This window comes from Tamandua tetradactyla, chromosome 5 (assembly GCF_023851605.1).
Source record: "Tamandua tetradactyla isolate mTamTet1 chromosome 5, mTamTet1.pri, whole genome shotgun sequence".
Taxonomy (NCBI): domain Eukaryota; kingdom Metazoa; phylum Chordata; class Mammalia; order Pilosa; family Myrmecophagidae; genus Tamandua; species Tamandua tetradactyla.
Genome location: NC_135331.1, coordinates 120,994,498 through 121,021,054, shown reverse-complemented (window position 1 = coordinate 121,021,054; position 26,557 = coordinate 120,994,498). Strand labels below are relative to the sequence as shown.

The window sequence follows — 26,557 nt, the reverse complement described above, 5'->3', positions numbered from 1 at the left end:
GGGGTGTGTTAGAAATGGAAGAAGGGCCTTTTTCTTTGTGTGTAGGGCCATTGTTCAAATCTAAGGTACTCTGCCAGAGATGCTTGAAATTAAATTTTGGATTGTTTATTATCACATTTTCCCAAAAGTGAATTTTGCTATCTCAAAAAAAGTTTTTGGAGATGGGAATTGATAACCAACAATACATTTAAAGGGAGGCATTAAAACCGATGGCACTATGTGAAAAGAATCTTTCAGGGATAACATTAACAAATTGCATTAACAAATGTTCTCATTAGATAGTTGTGAAAGTCACGTAGGTGACTCTGAATGCTCTGTTATCCACTAACTATTTGTATTTTCCCTATTTGGATTTTAAAGCTTCCCAGTTGTGAAACGCAGCAGAGGAACACAATGTAATTAAACTAGGAGAAAATTGTATGAGAGTAAAGCAAAGGCAAGAACTGTGACCCATTCTGTTAAGAACTTGTATTCTTTCTTTATCTTTAGATTGCTTCTATTGTGTTACACAGAGAACATACGTTTATACCACAAGTAGCTTATAATGCATTCTATACATAATTACTCAAGTGGCTATTGTACAAATATTTTCTTTTTGTAGTCCATTGACTGCCATACTTCCTAAAACTCAATCAACCATTCATTTCGTCTCATTTCCCCTTATAAATTAGATCACATTGTTGATCATTTTAAAAACATTTTGCTACTCCCCTAAGAAACCTGGACTTTTTTGTTTGTATCACAGATGTCTGGCAAAGCCCTACTGTCCACTTTTTCTATGCCTTCAATTACACAGTTACATAGAACCACCTTGTTTCAGACTAACATAATTATTTTACTCTAAACCCATGATCCCTGATCTAAAATGAGAATATGAAACTATCCAGATAAATTATTAGACTTCCCAGCTTATTACACTTTGAATTTCTACCATATCTGTTTTTCCCTCTCCACTGATTTCTGTTACTTACCACATACTCCCAATTTCAGAAGAAAAAATCATTATAAGCCATAAGATTCTTTATGTTCCTCCCATCCAACATATCGAATGCCTCCATCCATCCCCCATTCACACTCCTTTCCTCCTAGCACACTGGAACCTCTTCCTTTCTTGTCATGTCTCACCGGTGTTGTGACTTGAATCATGTCCCCAGCAAAGACATGTTCAAGTCCTAATCCCTGACCTGTGGATCTAAACTCCCTTGATGAGGCTAGACTGAATTAGGGGGGCCCTTCATACCACAGGCCCATACATTCGACAATGTGGATGAAAGACATTGTATTGCATGAAATAGTTCGACACAAAAAAACAAATACTGCATGATCTCACTGATATGAAATAATCAGAATTAGTAATTTCGCAGTCAGAAACTAGAATGTAGGCTATCAGGGGCCAGATTGGGAGTAGAGAATGGGCTGTTAATGCTTAAATTATAGTTTTCATGAGGTTGATAGAAAAGTTTTGGTAATGGTAGTGGTAATGGTAGCATAAAATTGTGAATATAATTGACAATTATGAATTATATAGGTGAAAGTGATTAAAAGGAGGAACTTTTAGGTTGTACATATGTTACTAGCATGAAATTTAAAAAAAAAAAAACTTGTAAGACTGTGCAGCACAAACAGTGAACCCTATTGTTAACTCTGAACTACAGTTAACGGTACCATTATAAAAGTATTCTCTCTATGAATTGTGACAAATGTTCCACACTAATGCAAGGTGTTAGTAATAGGATAACTTATGAGACTTCTGTATTTTACGTACGATTTTTCTATAAACCTACAACTTCTCTAATAAAAAAATGCAAAAGTAAAAAGTAAAGGATATTTGGCATAGTTATGGGAGAAAGGAGGAGTCAGAAAGAGATTGCCATGTGACAGAGGCATAGATTGAGTTAAGGATTGCCAGCAAGTTATCCCCGGATGGGCCTGCTGATATCTTGATTTTGAATTTCTAGCCTCCAAAACTGTGAAAAAATAAAATCCCTGTAATTAAAGTCAACCCATCTCTGGTAGTTATTATAGCAGCTCTGGCAAACTAAGACATTTGTCTATCCAGGGCTTTGGAAACTTTTCCTTTTATCTCCTCTGCAACTTTACTTATTAAGTACACCATTTTCTTCTATATGATTAAGGTTTCTACAACAATTTAATTCTCTCTAACACCTTTCAACCGTGTTAAAATTTCTACCATTTTATAACAAAACAAAACAGTTCCCTTGGTCATACTACTTCCCTATAAATATTATCTTTCTCATAGAAAAGCTTATTCAAATTACTCTCTTTTCCTTGTCTCTTACACTTCAAGTCACTTAAATCTAGGTTCTTTCACCATCACTATATGAGGTGATCTCTAACTTGTTAACTGCAATAGCAACATTTTCAATCTCTGTCTTACTGGACATTTCATCATCTGATGATGATTAATTGTCCATTTCTTCTGGAAAGTCAATTCTCTTCATTTGGCTTCAGTCAAGCAATATTGTTATGGTTATTCTACCACTCTCATTACTATTTTCTCTCAGTCTTCTACAAGTGCTTTCTTAAATTTAGTTTGATTTTATTTGTGTGTGTTTTGTGAGGTAGAGACCAAATTTCAGGTATTTTCTTTCCTTCCCTTCTCTCTCTTTCTTTCCCTTCCTTCCCCTGTCCCTCCCTTCTTCTCTCCTTCCATTCTATCCTCTCATTAAAAATAACAACTTTATCTTCACTGAGTAACCTTTGTTCCATTGTCAAAAATTAATTGACCATGTATGTGTGAGTATATTTTTGGACAATGTTCTGTTTCATTGATTAAAATGTCTTTACCTCTCATTAATACCACACTCTATTATTTACAATAGCATTGTAAAAAAATTTGAAGTTAGGTAGTGTAAGAACTCCAACTCTGTTATTCTTTAATCTTTGCATTCCCATTTATATTTTTGAATCTACTTGTCAATTTCTACAAAATGCCCATGGGGATATTGATTAGAATGTATTTAACCTATAAATCAATTTGTAAAGAAGTAACATCTTTAAAACACTAAGTCTTATAACTCATGCATACATCTCTCCATTGATATAGGCTTTCTTTAATTTACTTCAGAAAAATGTTGTAGTTTTCATGTCGAGATCTTGCACATTATTTGCCAGATTTACCTCTCATATTTTGTATTTTTATGATACTTCAATATTATAACTATATAAAGCATGCTTATTAGATTTAGTAACTTTTCTGTGTGATCATGTAGGATTTTCTATGAAGACAATCATGTCATCTGCAAATAAAGAGTTTTACTTTTTCCTTTCCAAACTGAATGCCTTCCCATGCCTTATTCCATTGACTAGTAGTGTTCCAATGCAATGCTGAATAGAAATGGTAAGAGTGTACATCCTTGTCTTGTTATGAATCTCAGGGAAAAAACATTCTGTGGGTTTTTCATAAATGCCTTTTATGTGACCTAGAAGATTCCATGTCTGTTGGGGAATTTTATCCGAAATTGATGTCATATTTTTTTAAATGTGTTCTCTGCATCCTTTATAATTGCATCCATCTCGAATGCCTTAGTAGGTGTTTTTAGCCTTCTGTTCTTTCCCATTAACTCTTAAAACTATGAAATTTCTTATTTTTCTTCGGAAATATAAAGGAATTTAACATAGGAGTATCTAAGTTTTTTTTTTTTTTTTTAATTTTCCCCATGTGTTATAATTTATTTCAAATGTCTTTGCCGGTGTTAGCTCTTTTATTCTTTGTAACAAGTCTGTAAAGTAGGTAGTATAATTGCATTTTACATATGAAGCAAATATACTTTTACAAGATCATGCAGCTAATTCATGCCAGAGCTAGGATATGAGTGTGGAAACTGTGGATCCTGAGTCTATACTCTTTCATTATTTCAGTATAGTCCTGCTGTGTCACAGTGATAAGTGCCCTGAGTCTTCCCTGTTTTTTACCTTTCATCTTGCACATCTTTCTTATGGTTTCTTATCCAGATACAACTGATTGTTTTTCAGTACTTCGAGCAGGTTAGCAGACTCCTTCCCACCACAGAGCCTTTGTCCATGTTCTCTCAGCCTGAATAAGTCTTCTTGTCAACACCATCATGTGCACATCTAATGAACTCATTTTTCTTTGCGTCTCAGTCAGCATTAATTTCTTGAGTAATGATTTCACTGACTTCTTAGAATAGGTTAATTCTCCATATTCTCTGTTATCACCTGTAATGGTCCTTGTAATACTTTCACAATTATATTTTCTATTTATAGTTGTTATACCTTGATTGAGATGTATCTTTATCACATGACAATGATGCTAAATATTGTATCAACTTATATTCACAATTTTACCCTCAGTACCTAGCAAATTTGCAAATCTGGTAGGTACATGATGAAAATATATTGAATGAATGAAGAATGAATATTTTGTTATTATTTCTATTCCTGGATTTGTATATCATTTTGTATAAAAAAGACACAGTCATTTCATAATGCATGTGTTGTTTTGATAAAAGCAAAAAGTGGAGAAAAATGCTAATATCTGAGCCTAGGGAAATATTTCTAGACAGTTTTTTAGACATCCCTTAAAGGATTAGGATCTATGTCATATGAACATGGAGCACGGTATATGAGGAGAGGCATAAAATGATTGTTTATGACCCCTAGACTAAATTCAGAACCAGATGCAAATAGAGTTTTGTTTAGTGCTTTTCACATGAAGGAAAAAAGACACTGGAAATACCATGGAAGGTTTTTGAATAGCTGTTGATAGCCAGATTTCCTAGTTTAATTTTTTTTCTTTAAACTCAATGTAAGAAAATACAATCTTTAATTTTCTTTCAACTGCAGACAAGCTAACATTCTACCAAGTAGACCTGTAAAGTCTCCACTGCTTCCTACTCACTTATATATTTTTAACTGTGGCATATTCTATCTTACCTCACCAGGCAACAATCTTTAATCATTTTTCCCCTACTGACATTACAGTTTACTGAGATTCATGGTTTGAATCTTTATCCAGTCTGACCTCATGTCACCACATTTCACATATTAGTATGTGCTTACCACCCTGATATATACCTATCTCCAAGAATTATTAAAACTTTAAATTTCTTGAGTTTGAAGTCATATAAACTTAATTGAAGATTTTGAATCCCCCTGTACATTTTTATATTCTTCAATTTGTGAAAACTTGGACATCTATCTCCTACACAAATTAAATTTTGCCTAAAATCATAATTAGGGACTAAACACTTCTCTACCTCTCATAATCATTCAACACGGTCGGCCTATTTTATTTTTTTGAAAAAAAAGTTATCTTGATTTATATTCCTGTTCATTTCCCTGGTGTTCCTTTTACTTCCCTAACATTTCCAAAACCTTTTTACTATTTCCTCCCCTTTTGCTGAATCTCAAAGTTTAGATTGCCCATCTTCCTGATTCCTCTTCTGATTTCTTTCTTTCCTTTCTTCAAAGTCATTTTATTTGGAAACTTTGGCTTATAGTTCACCTACATGAGTGATATTTCTGTTGTGATATTGCTGGAAAAAAAGCAGAGCTAAATGTCTTAGAGCTATGACATCACAGCTGGTGTCAAGGACGGAGCTTGGGTCTGGCCCATGAGTCATTCATCTAGGGCCCAAGCGCTGCACCAGAGCACGTTTTCCTCATAGCAGACGGTAGAGGCACAAAAGCGATGAGTGGAAATAGCTGATGCATGTTAAAGACCAAGCTTCGACTTGGTACATTGTCACTGCTATCCTTACTTTGTTTGGCTAAGCAAGTCCCATGCCCAAATCCCAAGCTATGCATTTGAAAATATAGTCTTCCCTCATTGAAGTATAATGAAAGGAAAAAGGGAGTGGAGAATTGTGAGCATGAAATACTAGTACCCACACAATCTGCATGCCAGTAATTTAAAAAGTAATATCTAGCTCTGATTCCTTTATGGACCAGATGCATACATCTTATTTGATATTAATATAAATATATATTTAACAAGGGAATTAAACACAATATTCCAGAAACAGAACACCTGATGCTCCACCCTTATCCCCCAAACTGCCCCTTGTTCACTTTCTTTCCTTTAGTAAATTAATATCAATTCATCCAGATAATCAAGAGGAAAAAAAAAAGGGAGTTTCCCTGATGCTTTCCTCCCACTTAACTTCTAAACACATCCATCAGCAAGCCCAGTTTATTCCATTTTAAAAATTGTACTCAACCTTTCTATTATTCTTCAACTCAACTTCACTTTTCCAATTGAGGCTTCTAACATCCCTCAATTGGGATGTTAAAAAATTCTAATAGCTGATCTCCATGCTTCTACTCATGCCCCCTACTATCCATTCGCCAAACAATAGTACTAGGACTTTTTAAATCAGATGATGTTTTTATCAGATGTTATCTGAAACCTAATTCCACCTCAGTATATACAGCATAATATGCAGATTCCTCACCAGGGCTGAGGAGATTCTACATGCTCCAGGCCCAGCTTATCTTCCCAGCTTCAGGTTCATTTCTTCTTCTGCCCTATCAATGTCCTCCTATATTTAAATATCTTTCTGCTGCTCAAACTCATGAATATTTTAGTCTTCTGACCGAGAGGGCTTTTCTATGGCTTTAACATGACTCTTTCCCTGGCTTTTCGTTCTCATTTATCATATCTGAACTGAACTATCCCTCCTTTGAAATGCCTTCACCCCCTCACTGACCACCACAACTAAAGGAGATGGCTCTCTTTCCTATACACTCCAACACACCAGCCGGGCTCAGGTCTGGTTTGATTGCCATTAGAAATGAGTAATTAGAAAAGTATGTGGCAATTATTAATTGTACTTAAAGATAATGTCCTTAGTTTTATGATGATAATTTATTATTTTAAATACACTAAAAAGAAAAATGCCTTCAATTGGGCAATTTTTGAAGTAAATTAATACATCATTAAAAATTATAATACAATGTCCGACATTTAGTGTTCAGGATCTTTCTTTAAAATAAGCGTGGTGATCTAAAATCCCCTATGTTCAGAGAATAAAATGACCTTAGATGTCAGCTTTGGATAATTGTTTAAAATCAATACAGTTTAACATCATTAACTTTGTAGATGTAAAAACAGAATCAAGAAATTAAGTGATCTGTTCAAAATATATATAATTTGGAATCTACCTAAAAATTCCATAAGTTCCTATTCCTAAGAGCATACTATGTAGCTGAAAACAGTCATCATATCATTTTGTATTCTTTAACTCTCCAAATTAGATGTAATATTAAAACATTTTAATTGCCTTGCTCACCTGGTGCCACTTAATGGACCATACGTATTAAAGCAGCATTGCTAGGGCCCATTTGCTCAATAGATCCTAGATTGATTGGCTGATTAATTGATTAATATGCCCTAACAATTCTTATTTAAATGTGGGTCTTAATCAAATGAATATTCCACTAATTTTGTGATGTATATGTCACATGTTAGAAGAATTAGAAAATGATTTACTTGTCATAAAATACAGGCTATAGAAATGAGCCACCAAAATATATTCTCAGAAACCAAATTGAACACTTGCAATTCAATATACCTCTTAGCACTATATAATATTTTCAGAGCCAAATAAAATATGATAGCATATGAAAAGATTTTTTGAGTATTTTATATATATACCAAGTAATAAGTACTGAATACTATTCATGTAAGAATCTTAAAAATCTTGTCTATGTTCTATTTATATTTAATTTTATAGTTTTTTCAAACAATGTACTTCATACATCTTAGGCATTCTGTATTTTTTTCATTCAAACTATTCTAAAATACCTTCACCACAGAAAACAAAGTGGTAATTTTTATTGCAATGTGAATGTATTTCATATTCGAATGTTCCCAAATTCATGCAGATGTTATATTTAACCTACCATTTTGTGTAAACTTAATGCACTTGTCTATATAAACCCTATTAACTTGAATATTTATGACATTTCCAAAGCATTTCTTATACTTTTATGAGAATTTTCATTCCCTGGTACAATGTTTGTATTAACCCTAATTAATTATACTTATATGTACATTAGTTGTCAGTTAGAAAGAGAGACACCTATTATTACCACCTCCAGGAAAGAGGTGTCACTGTATGGGGGGTAGCAAAGGGCATACGAATATCTTCCTCCAGGAACAATAATCCTAGGGTCCCAACCCACTCCATGGTTTGTACAACTCACACAGGCACTGAAGGGAACAAACTTCATTCACATAAAGAAGAATCAGAGCAAGGTCAACTTCGCTACTGGCATTTGTCCCCTATGGCCAGGGGTCTCAATCTGTGTTGATGCAGGAAGATCATCATGGGCTTGTGTCCACTCTTTCCTCATCAGGAACAGAGGATCAGCAGGCTGTGTGTGATTGTGTTGTGTGTGTGTGTGTATGTGTGTATAACCTGAGTGCCATGAAATTTACATACTTTAAACATCCTATTCCCAGTGGATGTTGACATATGCAAAAAAAGAAGGAATGTGCCACAGGTCACTATCTGCTAGGTCATGTACTTTGCCTCAAAACACTCTAGAGAAGGGAGTCAGCCCACCTTTGTCATTCCATCCTAGGAGTCAACTTAACAAATCAAGTTTCCAGTCCAAGGTTTATTTGGAGGTCTCAGGGAAAGGTGTAGGCTGCACTTAGACCCCTACCCCTTACACATCCATATGCATCACATACATATTTCCACTGGGCATATTGGCACATATGTATGAGTACACTGCATTTAAATGAAAAATTTTACTCCTTTAAGACAAAGAAATACAAGTTGTGTAGACTTGATACAAAATTATTGTCAAGGTGTTTTCCCATGAAATTCCAAGGCAGGTACTTAGAAAAGATCCCTGAATGTCACTCTGATGCAATCGAAGGACTCCTGCAGAGCCTCAACAAGTGGGGGGTGGGGGTGGGAAGGAAATCACTCTACAAGTTCCATTGGCACTACTACTCCAAGGACATAACCCTTTTCATTTCAAAATGCTATTTTAAAGAATTTCACAATTTCTGCTCTCCTTATTTGTATTGCATAAATGTGTTCATTTTGCTTTAAGGAGGGGTATTTTTAACCACAGATTGACATCTGTAACTATAACTGTTAATGTACATCAGGAAAAGTATGAAAATTTGAAAATGGGAAAAAAAAGCAACTTTGTAAACCTACTGTTCTAGTTTGCTAGCTGCCGGAATGCAACACACCAGAGATGGATTGGCTTTTAATAAAAGGGGATTTATTTCATTAGTTCTTCAGTAGAAAGGCAGTCAACTTTGATCTCAGGTTCCTTCTTACATGGGAAGGTGCAGGGCGATCTCTGCTGGCCTTCTCTCCAGGCCTCTGGGTTCCAACAACTTTCCCTGGGGTGATTCCTTTCTGCATCTCCAAAGGCCTGGGCTGAGCTGCCAGTGCTGAGATGAGTTATGCTGAGCTGCTTGGGCTGTGCTGCATTGAGCTCTCTTGTTTAAGCACCAGCCAATTAAATCAAACATCATTCATTGCAGCTGGCACATCTCCTAGCCGACTGCAGATGTAATCAGCAACAGATGAGGTCCACACACCATTGACTCATGGCCACAGCAACAGAACTAGGTGCCTTCACCTGACCAAGTTGAAAACTGAATCTAACTACCACACCTATCATTCAAAAAAATGTAACTTTGAATATTATCATACATTAAAACTATTTCAAATATGCATTTAAAGCTATTTTAGTTTTCCAAAATTGAGACTATCACAAATATTAAATTATATATGTTTACTTATTATTTTCCAATGAGATGACATTTTTTCTACATCATAAATTTTAAATGATGCATAATGTATTATAAATGTAATATGATCATCTTAGCAGTACAATATTATTGTATATTTTCAAATTTTTCCTCTTTATGTGTTGCTAAGATAACTCTCCTACATCAACCTTCAAAGGCATCTCTACTTATTTTCTAAAAATTATGTTTACAATAGCACAGTCGAATAGAACTTTTTTGCACTGATCAGCATGTTCTGTGTATGCACTGTCATGGGTGGTAGCTTCTAACCCATGTGGCCACTGAGCATTTGAAATCTGGCTGCTCAGACTGAGGATCTGAATTTTTAACCTTATCTAGTTTTAATTAATTAAAATTTCATTTCAAATATTCACATATGGCTACTGTTTTGGACAGTTCATAGAATATAAAACTCTAAGCCGAAGGGAATCAAACTTTATTTGGCTGTGACTAAGTTATTGGATTGGGTCACACAATTCCCAGATATCCTCTATTTCTTCTTTGAAAGAGTGACATTTGATTATTTCTTCTTTTTAATTATTAGTTCTTCCTGTAAAACATGTTTTTCTTGTGTTGGATCTCTATATTCCTTCATTTCTAGTTATCAACTTCTCGCTCATAATTTTCAGCTGCATTCTTACACAGTGCTCTATCCACAAAGCTGCTTTAACAACACGATAGTGTACCTTTATCTCAAACTTATTATTTTTATCTTTGTATTTTATTCCAAATATTTGGTGAATTTTTCTTCTTCATCTGTGTTTTGTTTGTATCGACTTGAGTTTATGGGTATATTGAGTGTATGGTAAGGCTAGATGCAAATCATGAAAGAGAGACCGGTGGAGTTCGAAAGGTTTATTATAGTCAGAATTCCCTGCGTAGAACACAGCACAGCATGCCATGCAGGGCTGATCTGGGAAAACATGAGGATAGATTTCCCACACACAGCAGAGAAAGAGCAAGTGGAACTGAGGAAGTGTCTTTATTGTGATTTCTGTGGGAAGAGTGCAATGCTGTGGCAGAAATATGGCAGCGTGGGATTGTCTGGCTAAATTTGAAATTGGGACCCCATCAGTTTGTAGGCCCACTTTTAAGTAGGCTGGAGTTAGAATTATCCGGAGTAACATATGTATAGATGGGGTAGGGCTTGGCTGCCTAGGCCTGACTATAGAGTTAAAGCATCAATTTATAGAAGCTAGAAAAGGAAAGTAATACAATCTAACAAATAGTTTTCTATGCATCTTCATATTTGTGTTATATTTTCTTTTCTTTGTGGTTTATTTTTCTATACACAGTCATAGAAAAATAAATAAGACCGTATTTATTTGTCCATAAATTAGGCACCAAGATCCATTCTGCCACAGCTTTACTCAAAAGACTGTCATTTTAGTTTGTTAATGCTGCCAGAATGAAATATAATAGAAACAGAATGGTTTTTAAAAAGGGAATTTGTTAAGTTGCAAGTTTACAGTTCTAAGGCCATGAAAAAGTCCAAATTAAGGCACCAAAAAGGCTGCCATCACTCAAGAAAGGCTGTTGCCATCCAGAAGACCTATGTCAACCTGGAAGGCACATGACAATGTCTGCCAGCTTTCTTCCCCTGCTTCTTGTTTCATGAGGCTCCCTGGGAGAATTTTCCATGTTATCTCCAAAAGTCTTTGGTGGTGTGGGCTCTGTGGGTGCTGAAGCTTTTTCCAAAATGGTTCCCTCTTTAAGGGATACAGTAAGCAACCCCATCTTAAATAACTTTTGACACATCTCCCTAGAAACCACCTAATCAAAAGGTACCACTCCACAATTGGGTGGGTCACATTTCTATGGAAACACTCAAAAAGATCCCAACCAACAGTATTAAATGAGGATTAAAGAACATGGCTTTTCTGGGTATACAACAGTTTCAAACCACCACAACTGCATATGTGGAATAAAATTTATCCTATTCTTATTTTCCACTGAGTGATAATTGAGTCCATATTCATATACATTCTAGAAGAGTGAGATAACATCCAGTACTCCGAATCCAATTCTTTTATTTTTAGCAAACCAAGAACTACCTATTATAGCTCTTCTGTACTGAGAAGAAGCTATCTCTTCTAAAAGTCTATGCGTGTTATACCTTGGAGCACATGAAAAATCACAACCCTGAAGTTCAACAGCTCCCAAGTTTACCTTTGTCTCTGTTTCTTCTGCAGGTGTTTATTTCTATTATGTCTACTAAAATAAAATACATAGCAGGAAGTCGGTCTGCTTTCCTGTCCCACTGCTTCCTGTCAGCTTCCTTAACTGACTGGTTAGATAAAGAATATTTGAGCAGAATAAGTGCATATCTTGGAACTCAGAGTCAGAAAAAGTAAGATAGGACATGCAAACTGTGTTCTTCTTTTAATTATGCAATAAAGTCCAAGTTGTCTAATCATTCTTTTCCAGAAAAAAGTCCTGTCAGACCATGCTAATGGGATGTTTATCTGCTATTTCTCAGATCCAAAGCCAGCCTCTATGCTTTATTCTGTGACAGTAGTTGGGGCTCTGTAACCTACATTTCTCAGACTTCTCTGTCTGTTGTGCTATTTGAATTTGAAAATAGGAGTGATCCTCAAAGATACCAGCAGCACCAACACAAGCACTGTCCAACATAAGCATTACTGTGGGACTTCTGCAAGCTTCAAGTCTGGGGAACTACACCTGTTCCCTTTGTTTTCCCTCTGTGGTGGTTTGAAGCCATATGGACACCAGAAAAGTATATTCTTAAAGTTAATCCATTCTTGTGGGTGTGAACTCATAAGTAAGATTTTTGGGGCAGGCTACTTATGCTAAGGTGTGACCCACTTCATTCAGAGTAAGACGATCCTCCTACTAGAGTCCTTTAGAAGAGATTGAAATTCAAGGAGAGAAAAAACCCATGGAAACAAAAATTTTAAAGCAGCAAAAACAGAAAAGGAGGGAATAATCAGCAGACACTGTCATGTGCCTTGTCATGTGACAAAGGAGACCAGGATTGTCAGCAGCTGTTGTTCAGGAAGAAAGCATCGGCTTGATGATGCCTAGATTTGAACATACTCAAGTCTTGAAAACTGTAAGCCCTTAAATTCATAAATCGCATAGTTAAAGCCAGCGTATTTCATGATATTTGCTAAACTAAAATATGATTCTTAGAACTGGTAACTACTCGTGCTATTATTAACTTTGGTTACCTTAGGGTTCCATTTTTGCTTGTTGCTCCCTCTGAAAATAATTAGATCTCTTTAATAACAATTGTATAATTAATATCCCATATTTATATTTATATTCATATCCCATAATTCTCTGTAAGAATTATTCAGCATTTGTTTTCTTAACTGGACACTGACTGGTATAGTTGTTCAGTTTTCAATGGTCCTGTACATTTTCACCATTTTTTCTGTTTTTATTATGTCTTTGGAAGCACATGGAGAAAGAACCCATAAAGGACTAGCTAGGAAATCCTAGCAATTGTAAAGTCCATTGTAATCCAGAAGTATTGAGTGTTTATTTTAAATATTTATCCTTAATATTTTCCTCTGACAAACACAAACCCTCATTAAACTATGTTACCAAATTCATATAGCAAAATCTATATTCTTCCTCCTACAAGTAATTTTCCATTTTCGCAGCTGTTAGTTTAAGCTAACATGTAAATTTGTATCCACTATTACCTTTTTATTCATGCTTTCTTTCATGTAGTTTTCTTCTATGATGCACTATTAGTTGCTTTCTTTTGGCATACACTTAAAAGCTGTCTTTTCTTTCCAACGTTCCCACACTTGAGAGATCATGCTGATTGATTTCATAATGTGAGACTACTCTTCAGTGGTCTTAGTAACTGCAGCCTCTCTTTATTTTATATTATTTTAAAATTATTCCCTAGATAATGAAATTATCAAATGAGATCATTGAGCAGAATCAATTACAGTGGATATTATATCTACGTACATAAGTGAGAATATAATTCTACCACTATGAAGCCTTTCCCCAATTCTCTTATTATTTAAAACCCTTAACAGAGAAGAGAAATAGGATTCCAACGGGAAAGCTTCTGTGTAATTACTCCAAACAAACAGTCTACTCCATGACATCCCAGACTGAAACAGGACACCTGTGAGAGGATCATGAGGTGCAGCAAGAGATTATGCAAGCAAATGTGACACGTCAGTTGTAAAGCACTTTACACATTTAAGAATTCAATTCTATGCCTGTGTTTCCATGCTTGGAACATTTAGTGTTTAGTAACATTTCTCACTCTGTTTGCCATTTCTCTTAAACTATCATATACTGTTATGCATCCTACTACTCATTTAGTACCTCTTGTGTTCCTCCAAATCCAAAGTCCATACTAAAGCCTACACCGCTCTATATGCTCTAACCACGCCTTCTGCTCTCATCACGCTCCCTTGCTCATTCTCATTTTCCCAGACTTCTCTCCACTTTATTCATGTTTCTGCTCAAATGTCACCTCCCAGAGAGGCCATCCCTGACCACAGTTTATAAATGCCCTCTCCCCTTACCCTCCATCCCCTTCATCAGATTTCTTCTACTTTTTTTGCACTTCTTGCCACCTGAAAGTGAATGGTGTACTTTGTTGCTGATAGTCTGTCACCCCCACAAGCATCCTCATTCAATCAGGGTAGAAACTTGTCTAACCAATCACCTCTGGGATGTCCGCAACAGTGCCTAGCATGGACTAGAAATTAACTAAAAAATATTTTTGGATGAATGAATACACACGATACTTAATTGGACCACAGAATCAGCTCAGAGTTTGGGGAGACGGCAAGTAAATGAGATTTTCTCTGTCTTGCCTCTATTCTCTCTTGTATTGGAAAAGCAGTGGCGAGTGGTGAGGTGGGGGACGATGCGAACAAAGCCCAAAGGGTGGAGCAGGTATCATTTTTTCAATGCTATATGTTCTATATTTTTTAGATATACTGAAAAATTTGGGATTTTTTTGAGTATTATGAGTAGCTCGGTTGGATAATTGTCAAGTAATCAATGAAACCACATAAGTGAAAAATAACAACTTCCCTACATCTCATGCTTTGCTATTTATGACTCTTCACATAATTATCTAATTTACTTTTCACAACCAGTTAGTGAAAAATGTCAAAATTATTTTCCCTTTGGTATGCCTTAAAAAGTATTCTTTTTTTTCTTAACATGGGAAAGCACCAGGAATCGAACTTGGGTCCTCAGGCATTGCAGGGAAGCTTTCTTACCTGCTGAGTCACCATGGCCCACCCTTCAGAGGTAGTCTTATGTTAAAGATAGTGCTCAAAGAAACAAAGAGAAGGTTTTGTTTCAGAGGCCCTAATGTTGGCAGTGATGTAAGGTGCTGAAATAACACCAACTCAATTGAGGATCACCATCTTATTTGTTAGCATTTCCAATCTTTTGGGACTTGCGTTTATTTTGTAACTATGGGGTATTGTGCATAAGTAACAATAGACTGATTCAAAAATTCAAGATTGAAGGATGTATTTTGTATGTTGTCACTAGAGAATGGTTGCTAATTACTCATTTGCTAGCTCTAGACTCAGCCTGCATCAGTCATTGGAAAAGTGTTGGGAAACTAACCAATTCTGACACAGTATCACAATTTTCTTTACCAAAACAGCCAAACCAACAAAACATTTCTGAAATGTATACACACATTTATATATATATATATCATAGATATATATTTATTTCCCCATTTTCCAAGTTATTTTGTACCAGTTTTTATGGCAGTGTAAAATAATCACTAACATTAAAATAAATGGCAAAAAGATTGCATCAAAATATCTTGCATTATTTCCTTTAATCTACATTGTTCTGATATTAATCTGATTAGATTTTTTAATTAAATAAATTAACATGACAAATTATCCATGCAATATGAAATATCACATAGACTGTAATACAGGCTTGAATTATTTTTTCCTTTGTTCCTTGGAAATTTTCATACCGACAGAGGAAAGGAATGACATCATCACCTTTCTGGGTTCTATGAATGTTATTATTTTGAGCTAGTTATGGAAGAAAAACAAACAATCCAAAAAAGATTTTCTCCCTTGCACAAAATGAAAATTAAAAACAAATGTCCATGGCACATATTGATAGATAGTTTATGACTGAATGGATTTAACATATGAATTTCAAAAATAAAAAAAAACTAACCATAAAAATTAGTTATAAGCGCTATATACTATATACACCACTTTAGTGGTCCAAAGTTTTCCCTGTTTTTTTGTTTTTATTTACCCCGTATTGATTACCTGACCCTCAAATTATCCATTCACAGAAAAATGTTAAAAATGGCAATTGAGTTGATTTATAAAAGGAAATTGGTCACCTTGCTAAAATATTCAAACATGTTCATTATATTTGGTATGTTTCCTTGCAAATAATAAAACATTCAAGGTCTTAATAAAAAACAAAGGAAATAAAAGATTTTCATTCATGTATTTTATATCAACATACTAAAACACACACACTAACACAACAATTCAATGCTTTTAAATTTAAATGTTACATAAGATATTTTCTCCTACAACCAGGAATAATCCACTTCTCATAGGAAAATATCACCTTCTCTCGTGTACTATAACGATTTGATTCCCACTAAATTAAAAACTTCCTCTAGGTTCAGACCATCAGCCTGACTAAATATTGTAGCAAACAATACATAATAAACAAATATTTGGAAATTACTTGATGTAGAATGTATATCTGCCTCAAGAAACACATTAGTTTAATATAAAACATATTTAGAGCCCCTAGAAATGATTTTTAAAATGCCATTTGGACATTAAAATATGAAAAACAGACTTTGAGTTATATATTTCTTCTCATTTTCAGGGAGAATGAATTATAGGTCTTTTTCTATTGCTAGTCTTTATTTTTATTTTTGTCTCCTTGATGCAGTTTCTTTGATTTTATCACTGGGTTTTCTCTTAAATGCAAACAAGCATTGTAAGGAGATTTTTTTTTTTTTTTTAGAATGTTGAGAATTACGTGATAGCAAACTTTTAAAAAAGGGTAGATGGAAATTCTCAGATAAATTAAATAATGAGAAAACAATATAGGACCTAGTATATAGACACTCACATTCATAAATTGATGTTGTGTCATAGACCTCTTCCTCCTTTGGCTCAGTTTATTCGCTCTTTCTCAAACTTAATTTGGCTTCATCTGCTATCCCTTGAAATGCTTTCTAGAGACTTTGCTTTTCATCCTTCTTACTTTAATATATTCTTAGTGACTTTCTGGAGTCCAGTAATTATAACTTTCATGAATATGCTAACGACTGAATTCTCTGTCTTAAACTTTGATCTCTCTCCTGATCAACAGATTGTATTTCCATCTGTTTACCTGTCTTGTCCATCTGGATTTCTAAATATTGAAATCTTTCTCCCATATCACTGTCCTCTCATCAAGTTAACTTTCCTTCCTCAGTTAAGGAACACAACAATCTCCTCATTCACCTATGTGAAGAGCAACTGAATCATCTCTGACACTAATAATTCTCCCTCCTCCAATACACCCATTAAGTCTCTAGGTTTTGATAACGCTAGTTTTGGATTTTCTCACAATTCTCTTCCATGCTATTCAATCTTTCTGCTGCTGTCTTGAGCCATTTTATTCACCTCTTGTTAAAATCTTGTCCTGGGAGAGAAATACGATAAGTTCAGCCCAGACCTGTAAGGGCATCAGCTCATCCCGCAGTGGGGTGAGGGCTGGGGGGCAGCGGGAGACTCACCTGGATGTTCCAAACCGCCCCCAGTTGCGTCACAGAGAGTGCAAACGTGGTATCACAGCGCAAAGCCGCGGCCGCCAGAGCCCAGCCTTTCTGAGTGAGCCACGGCGCCCGGAGCGTGCGGAAAGTTTTGGTGGCTGGCAGACTTGCCGACCTCCAGCTCAAGGTCCGGGACACCCTGATGCTGGCAGAGAAGCCCTTCTCCCTGATACTGGAGGAAGATGGCACAACTGTAGAGACAGAGGAGTATTTCCAGGCTCTGGCTGGAGATACAGTGTCCATGGCGCTTGTCATGGTTAGGGACATGTGTCAACTTGGCCAAGTTGTGGTACCTCTTTATCTGATTGGGCAAGTGCTGGCCTGTCTGTTGCAATGAGGACATTTCAGTGAGGATTAGGTCATGATCACATCAGCGTCCGCTGTATCGACAGCTGATTCCATTTGTAATCAGCCAAGGGGAGTGTCTTCTACAACTAGTGATTAGGAATCTAATCACCAGAAGCCTTTTAAGGGGGACTCAGAGGAGACAGGCCCCATTCCTGCTTCCGCTGGTGAGCCTCTCTTGGGGAGTTCATCCAGACCCTCCATCGGAGTCGTTGGCTTCACAGCCTGCCCTGTGGATTTTGGACTGCGTTCCTGCGGTCACGTGAGACACTTTTATAAATTTTATATTTGCAAGTGTTCCCTGTTGATTCTGTTTCTCTAGAGAACCCTAACTAATACATCTTGATACCGGGAGTAGTTCTTAAGAAACAGAATCTTAAAAATGGGGTTTTATGAATGGTTTTCTACTCTGACTGGACTCAGAGACACTAAGGACTCTGATTCCCATAATCAGAATGACACTCCCAATCCATGGAGTGAGTTGGCAAAGGAGATAGTCAAAATATCATTATTCGATTCTCCTATTGTTTCACTTGTATGAAGCCAGACTCTGGGGGATAATGTTTTTGACACCTTTACAGAGTTTTGTAGAAATAAGAGTTATAGAGATGTTGGTTGGTTGTTGTTAGATACACTGGCTACTCTGGCCCATTTATCGAATGACCAGAAAAGCTGCTAATTTTGAGTGGGGACCTGAACAAGAGGAGGCTCTGCGACAGGTCCAGGCTGCTGTACAAGCTGCTCTGCCACTTGGGCCGTATGCTCAAGCAGATCCAATGGTGCTGGAAGTGTCAGTGGCAAATAGAGATGCTGCCTGGAGCCTTTGGCAGGCCCCTATAGGAGAATCACAATGCAGACCCTTAGGATGTTGGAGCAAAGCCTTACCATTTGCTGCAGATAACTACTCTCCTTTTGAGAAAACAGCTTTTGGCCTGCTACTGGGCCTTAGTAGAGACTGAACGCTTAACCATGGGCCACCAAGTTACCATGAGATCTGAGTTGCCTATCATGAGTTGGGTGTTGTCTGACCCGCCAAGCCATAAAGTTGGGTGTGCACAGCAGCACTCTGTTGTAAAATGGAAATGGTATATATGAGATAGAGCCAGAGCAGGTCCTGAAGGCACAAGTAAGTTACATGAAGAAGTGGCACAAATGCCCATGGTTTCCACTCCTGCCACATTACCTTCTTTTTCCCAGACCAGAGCTATGGCCTCTTGGGGAGTTCCTTACAGTGAATTGACTGAGGAAGAGAAAACTCAGGCCTGGTTTACAGATGGTTCAGCACGGTATGCAGGTACCACCTGAAAGTGGACACCTGCAGCATTACAACCCCTTTCTGGGGTGTCCCTGAAGGACAGTGGTGAGGGGAAATCCTCCCAGTGGGCAGAACTTCGAGCAGTGCACCTGGTTGTTCATTTTGCTTGGAAGGAAAACTGACCAGAGGTGCGTTTGTATACTGACTCATGGGCTGTTGTTAATGGTTTGGCTGGATGGTCAGGGACTTGGGAAGACCATAATTAGAAAATTGGTGACAAAGAGGTCTGGGGAAGAAGTATGTGGATAGACCTTTCTGAGTGGGCTAAAAACATGAAGATATTTGTGTCCCATGTGAATGCACACCAGAGGGTGACTTCAGCAGAGGAAGATTTTGATAATCAAGTGGATAAGATGACGTGTTCTGTGGATACCAGTCAGCCTCTTTCCCCAGCAATTCCTGTCGTTGCCCAATGGGCTCATGAACAAAGTGGTCATGGTGGTAGGGATGGAGGTTATGCATGGGTTCGGCAACATGGACTTCCACTCACCAAGGCTAACCTGGCCACAGCCGCTGCTGAGTGCCCAATCTGCCAGCAACAGAGACCCACACTCAGACCCCAATATGGCACCATCCCCGAGGTGACCAGCCAGCTACATGGTGATGGGTTGATTATATTGGACCACTCTCTTCATGGAAAGGGCAGCAATTTGTTCTAACTGGAATAGACACATACTTTGGATATGGGTTTGCTTTCCCTGCATGCAATGCTTCTGAGAAAGCTCCCACCCATGGGCTTTCAGAATGCCTTATCCATCGTCATGGTATTCCACATAGCATTGCTTTGGATCAAGGAACACACTTCACAGCAAATGAAGTGTGGGAATGGGTGTATTCTCATGGAATTCTCTGGTCTTACCATGTTCCCCATTATCCAGAAGCAGCTGGATTGATAGAATGGTGGAATGGCCTTTTGAAAACTCAATTACGGTGCCAAGTAGGTGGCAAAAATTTGAAAGGCTGGGGTAATGTTCTCCAGGAAGCTGTGTATGCTCTGCTGTATGGTGCTGTTTCTCCCATAGCCAGGATCCATGGGTCCAGGAACCAAGAGATGGAAATGGGTGTGGTACCACTCACTATTACCCCTAGTGATCCACTAGGAAAATTTTTGCTTCCTGTCCCTGCTACCCTGAGTTCTGCTGGTCTACAGGTTTTAGTTCCAAAATGGGGTGTGCTTCCTCCAGGAGAAACAACAATGATACCACTGAACTGGAAGTTAAGATTGCCACCTGGTCACTTTGGGCTACTTATGCCTCTGGATCAACAAGCCAAGAAGGGGATTACATTATTGTCTGGGGTAATTGACCCTGACTATCAGAAGGAAGTAAGACTGCAACTACATAATGGAGGTAAAGAAGAGTTTTCTTGGAATATAGACGATCCCCTAGGGCATCTATTAGTACTAACATGCCCTGTGATTAAAATCAATGGAAAACTGCAACAACACAATCCAGACAGGACTTCTAATGGCTCTGAAACTTCAGGAAGGAAGGTTTGGGTCAGCCCACCAGGCAACGAACCACGTCCAGCTGAAGTGCTTGCTGAGGGGAAAAGAAACATGGAATGGGTAGTGGAAGAAGGTAGTGATAAATACGGACTTCGACCATGTGATCAATTACAGAAATGAGGACTGCAATGCTACTTTGTTCATGTTATACTATTTAAGTTGTAAGATATCAAGTTTAAGAATGAATGCTGCCCAAGGATTTGCACCCTATTCTGGAGAGATTTAATGTGTTTCCAGTTATATGCAGGACAGTTGAGTACTGTCAGGTAAAAGAAAAAAATGTGTGCTTATTTGTTTTCATTTGGAAATTAAGTATGGTTTAAGTTGATATATATATATAGGTGCCAAGTTGACAAGGGGTAGATTGTCATGGTTAGGGACATGTGTCAACTTGGCTAAGTTATGGTACCTGTTTATCTGATTGGGCAAGTGCTGGCCTGTCTTTTGCAATGAGGACATTTCATAGGATTAGGTCATGATCACTTCAGCTGCATCCACAGTTTATTCCATTTGTAATCAGCCAAAGGGAAGTGTCTTTTACAATTAGTGATGCTAAATCTAGTCACAGGAAGCCTTTTAAGGAGGACTCAGAGGAGATAGGTCTCATTCCTGCTTCGGCTGGTGAGCCTCTCCTGTGGAGTTCATCCAGACCATCCGGAGTCGTCGGCTTCACAGCCTGCCCTGTGGATTTTGGACTCCACGTTCCTGCGGTCATGTGAGACACTTTCATAAATTTTATATTTGCAAGTGTTCCCTGTTGATTCTGTTTCTCTAGAGAACCCTAACTAATACAGCGCTACAGAAGGGGCACGTATGGCAGCCCCCATCAGAGCGGTGGAATAGGTATCTACTCTCCCTCTCCCGCAAGCCTATCAAGAAGTTCAATGTGGCCCGTGTAGCCGTCCATCTGTACAAGTTGAATCTGCAGGACTTTATTGACTGCTTGAGAGTAAAGGCAACTCTCTGCAGCATATACTCCCTCTCCTATATCTGCATTGCTGTGGAGCCAAGCTCATAGTGAAGGAAGCCCTCAGCTGGGTTCCCTTCAGTATGCAACCACGGGCCACATGCTGCTCGGCACCTCTGTTACAGGCTGCAGCTGCTGGATGCCACAGAGAAAGAGCGGCCCCCCAAGCCAAGGCCTCATCCCTCATTCACACCTGTCTGAAGATACTGCATTGAAGGGTGGGTCCTTGGAGGCCTTCCCTGCCAAGGACTCAACTGGGGATCCCATACTCAGCTTGAAGAGGACACAGCCTGGCAGCAAGAGAGCTTCTTACCTCCCCACACCTCCTTCACTGTACACTAATACAATTGAGGAAGCAGGAGGAAGGTCTGGAAACCTGGGGGATGGGGGCAGGGGCTGGCCAAAGGAAAGCTGTTGATTCTTGGCCCTGTCCAGCTTCTTCCTGCCCAAGGTAGCAGAGCTGATCAAGAACTGGTCACCAGCAGACTATGACATGGAGTCTTGGCCTCAGCAAACTTTTTTCACATATTATACTCTCCTCTCCCTCCTTACCTCCTAGCTTCCCCATCCCAGAAAACTCCTTTGTGAATTGTCAAGCCCACTAGTGTATTAGAGTTTGTTAAGAATTATTTATGCTGATAAAAAATAAATAAAACTTGACCTTTCCTCCACTTCATTGCTTATTATTAGATGCAGTGATAAAGTTTTCATTCTTTACTCCCATTCATTATTTTATAGCATATGCCAAACTTTTTTCATGATAATCCAAGATCTTTCATTATCTCAACTGCTGATTGTTTCAGTGTCATTTCCAATCTCTCCCCTTCGTGTTTCCTGCAGGTCTTTTAAATAATGAGTTGCTGTAATGCAAGCATCGATTTACTTTCATATTCCCTTGCTTTTCTCCTGCTTTACTTTGCTTATTTTTGTCTGTTTCTCCCTTTTTAGAAAATTCTGTTCTCTCCCCCAGGTATAGCTCAGATGCTACAATTCCTATTAAGTCTGTTAAACTCCCTCAAACAACATGAATGCTTCCCACATCTGTGCTCCATGCGCATGACATTTGAATAATATTTGCTATGGTAAATGCTCTATAGCATCTAGTGGTTCCCATAGCACAGTCTGGTTTCCAAATACATTCTAGGTTACCTTGTTCATTTTCTAATACATTGAATACTTTGTTAGGGAAGATAAATTAAATATTAGAAGCTTGAAAATAATATATCCTATGCAACTGAGAGGGAATTTTTTTTCTTCTAGAGGAGAATTTCTTAAATACTTTTCAGTGACAGGTCTTTAGGGATCTGGCTCACTTTTGTCTGAGCCAGAGTTCTGAAGCTTTAGGTAGAGGTTTTGGTTTTATAATAGAGTCCAATCTAGCTAAACAAGCCACATTCAAATCTGAACCCTCAAGTCCACAATCCCTTATCTCCAGTTCTGCTCTCGAAGGAAAGTTCTAGTTAGAAAAATATTTAAGGTAATATACCAAAGTGGAAAAGTATATAGAAACTAGGACTCATACAAGACCACAGCTGGATTTATATGTATTTTATCACCAGTGCCTAGAATAGCGTGTCTGGTAAAAGGTAGGTGCTCAATAATGTAGACTGAATTAATGGAAATTAGAAGCTTGATAAATATTTGTTGAATATATCATTGAATTAAGCAATCACAGAGGTTGACACATTCAATAATAAGTGTATATATGTATAAGCAGCAGTAAAGTGAATGTATTTTGCTCAGATTATGGGACTATGTGACGATGTGACTTTGTATATGACAGAAATTTTGGATGTCTAGTTTGTGTCCCCAACATAAATACCCAAAAGGGTAATATTGCATCCTTAACACCATATCCACAATTTTTAAATCTGTTTCTTCCATATCTTGATTAGTAGCTTCCCCAGTCACCCATATATTTAAGTCAATGACCCAGGAAATGTCTTATTCCTTCTTTTTGCCTCAAACCTCATCATCTCCCAATCAAATCTAGAAGGAAGTCATCTCTGTCATCTATACTGCCTAATACATCACATAATTAATTCACCTTTTACTTTCATAGCTACCATCTGATCTAAGCCACCATAATGATCCTCCTGGATTAGTGAAATGCCTTCCAAATTGGCACTCATGCTTCCATTTTTGACACTCTTACCCACCAAAATCAGTTTTCCAAAGAACAGGCAATATTGTACTTTTAATACATGAAAGTTAACATAAAGTCTCCAGTGGCTTCTCAGTTTATGTGAAGTCAAATGTAAGTTCTTCGTAATGGCCTATAAAGTCCAACGTAGTTTTGCCTCTGCCACTCTGACTCCATTTAGACGTCCCTCTGCCTACCTCTATTCCAGGAACATTGGCCTTCATTCTGTTCTTCCAACACATTAACCTTTATCTTATGTAAGAGTTATATTACATGCGGTTTCTCCCTCCAGAATTTTATTCCATGTGATCTTTCTATGGCTGTCTCCTGGTCATTCAAGTCCAAGATCAAATGTAATCATCTTTGATCACGCACTCAGAATTAGCACCCTACGCTTTCATTCTCATCACATCAATTGATTTTATTGTATTTCCATCCTATTTATCATTACCCTATTTCTATTTTTTATTTATTTATTTTAATTTTCTTATTACATGTCACGAATATTACTGCACACGAATGTTAACACCATGCAAGGTGGAACCCTGTCTATCTCAGTCAGTACTTCCTGTATTCAGTCTTCCATGAACCTCAAACAGGGCCCTATAACTGTGTCTACTAGGATGCTCTTCCAAAAGAGCCACAATTTGAAAGCACTTCTGTATTGAGTATGGTTTATGATTGATTTAATCCAAAGTCCTAACAAGGAGAAGTCTCACAGAGCAGTATAGAATCCTTTAACTAACTCACTGCCCTCACCCCATGCCAGTCACACTTAGGAATCCTGTTTGGTTACCTTCTGACCTCCCTGCTGTTCCTCCAGCATACCAAGCATGCTTTGTTACTCTTCCTCTGAAGGAAATGCACTTGCATTGGTCACTCCCTTGCTTCTCTTAGGTGCTTGCTTCTTTATAACCTGAATAGAAGGATGGTTTATGACTAATCTACTAAGTAATAATCACTAAAAGTACTTCATTCATTATCCCCTTGCTGCTTTGCTTTACCTTATAGTAATTCTCAGCATATAAAATATAATTGTATTTATTTTGCATCTTTCCACATTAGAATTATTGTCCCATGAGAGCGGGGAATTTGCCTGTTATGTTCACTGTTGTGTTGCCAGTGCCTAGAATAGTGCTTGGTATAAAGTGGGTGCTCAAAAATGTGGACTGAATGAATGATGAAAGTAAGAAGCTTAGTAAATGTCTGTTGAATGAATAATTGAACAATCACTAAAGTAGACATATTCAACATATTCAAAGTGTATATTTATATAATGGATATAGTAAAATGTTTAGTACTTGAGAACATGAAGAGTGTAATTTCTTAAGTACAGCATAAACTCCTTTATAAATAAAATTATGTCAGTCATGACTCAGGTAATTCTACTTGTTTAGGAAACATCTCAAGTTCCAATGACACAGTTTCAGGGAATAATAGCATTTTGGGTGAACAAAATCATTCCAAATTGACAAAAGGAAAATAGTAAAAATATGTCAGTGAAAGTTTCTTTGGCTTGTATATTGATTTATTAAAGCTTCTGGAATGCAATATACCAGAAATAGAATGGCTTTTAAAAAGGGAATTTATTGCATTACATGTTTCCAGTTTTAAGGCTATAAAAATGTCCAAATTAAGGCAGCATCAAGAGGTTACCTTCATTCAAGAAGGTCTAATGCAGTCTGGAGCACCTCTGTCAGCTGGGAAGTCACACAGCAGGTGTCTGCTGGGGTCTTTGGCTTCTGGACACCTCTGCCAGCTGGGAAGGCACATGGCAACATCTGCCAGCTTTCTCTCCCTAAGCTTCTTGTTTCATAAGGTTTCCCTGGGGCTTTTTATTTTTATTTTTTTTTCATCTCCAAAGGTCTCTGGCTGTGTGGGCCCTGTAGCTTTTTCCAAAATGGTTCCCTCTAAAGGATTCCAATAATGACAAACCTTAAGTGGGTGGAGATACCTCTCCGTGGAAACCACCTTATTAAAAAGTCTTACCCACAGTTGGCTGGGTCACACATCCATGGAAACAACTTAATAAAAAAGATCCCAGCAAGTAATGGGTCTGCCTCCAGAAGACTGGATTAGGAAAAAGAACATGGGTTTTCTGGGCTACACAACAATTTCAAACCAGCACATCTTGCATATAAGCTGGTTAGATAACTATAAATCTAATTATCTTTCAAGATAGGTTGCATCAAAGCATGAACTATTTGCTGTAATTTGAAATAATGCCTTTTTCCACTGCATGCTAGGTTGATGATTGGCTAGTTGATGCTCCTTGAAACTAGTTTCTGAGATTGACAATTTTGTTCTAGAAGTCTCACTTTGCAGATATTCGTGTTGTGTGATTTATTGTTTCACAGTCTACTTAGACAAAGATACAGAATACCATTCTTTATAAAACAGTGTTTTTCCAATAATATTTTAAAAATTTATCTCTATGCTTGTTTGGGCACATGTAACATACAGGCTTTTGCTAAGTTTTTTTTTTTTTTTTGATGATACATGAATGTAGTGTGCTCACAAGTAAAATGAAAAACTGCTTAGCTTCTCTCAACTAAGTGTTAAGAATGATAATGATTTACTTACTCATTTCCCTTTAATGCGTCTAGTAAGGAAAAGGTGCTAATGTGTGACTACTCCAGAATTTGTCAATCTATTCTCAACTGAACACTTTTAGCTGACATAGCTCTGGTGTCACCTATGAGTTCTTCTCAAAAAAAGGGAAGAT

The 26,557-nt window shown here is 37.4% G+C and overlaps 1 protein-coding gene and 1 pseudogene across 1 annotated transcript in view; both read left to right on the top strand.

The window, feature by feature from the left end:
- The window catches only part of EYS (EGF-like photoreceptor maintenance factor), a 1,737,133-nt gene that overhangs the window by 238,940 nt on the left and 1,471,636 nt on the right, over positions 1-26,557 (top strand).
- Positions 17,602-22,283, top strand: LOC143684823 (lipid transferase CIDEC-like; annotated as a pseudogene).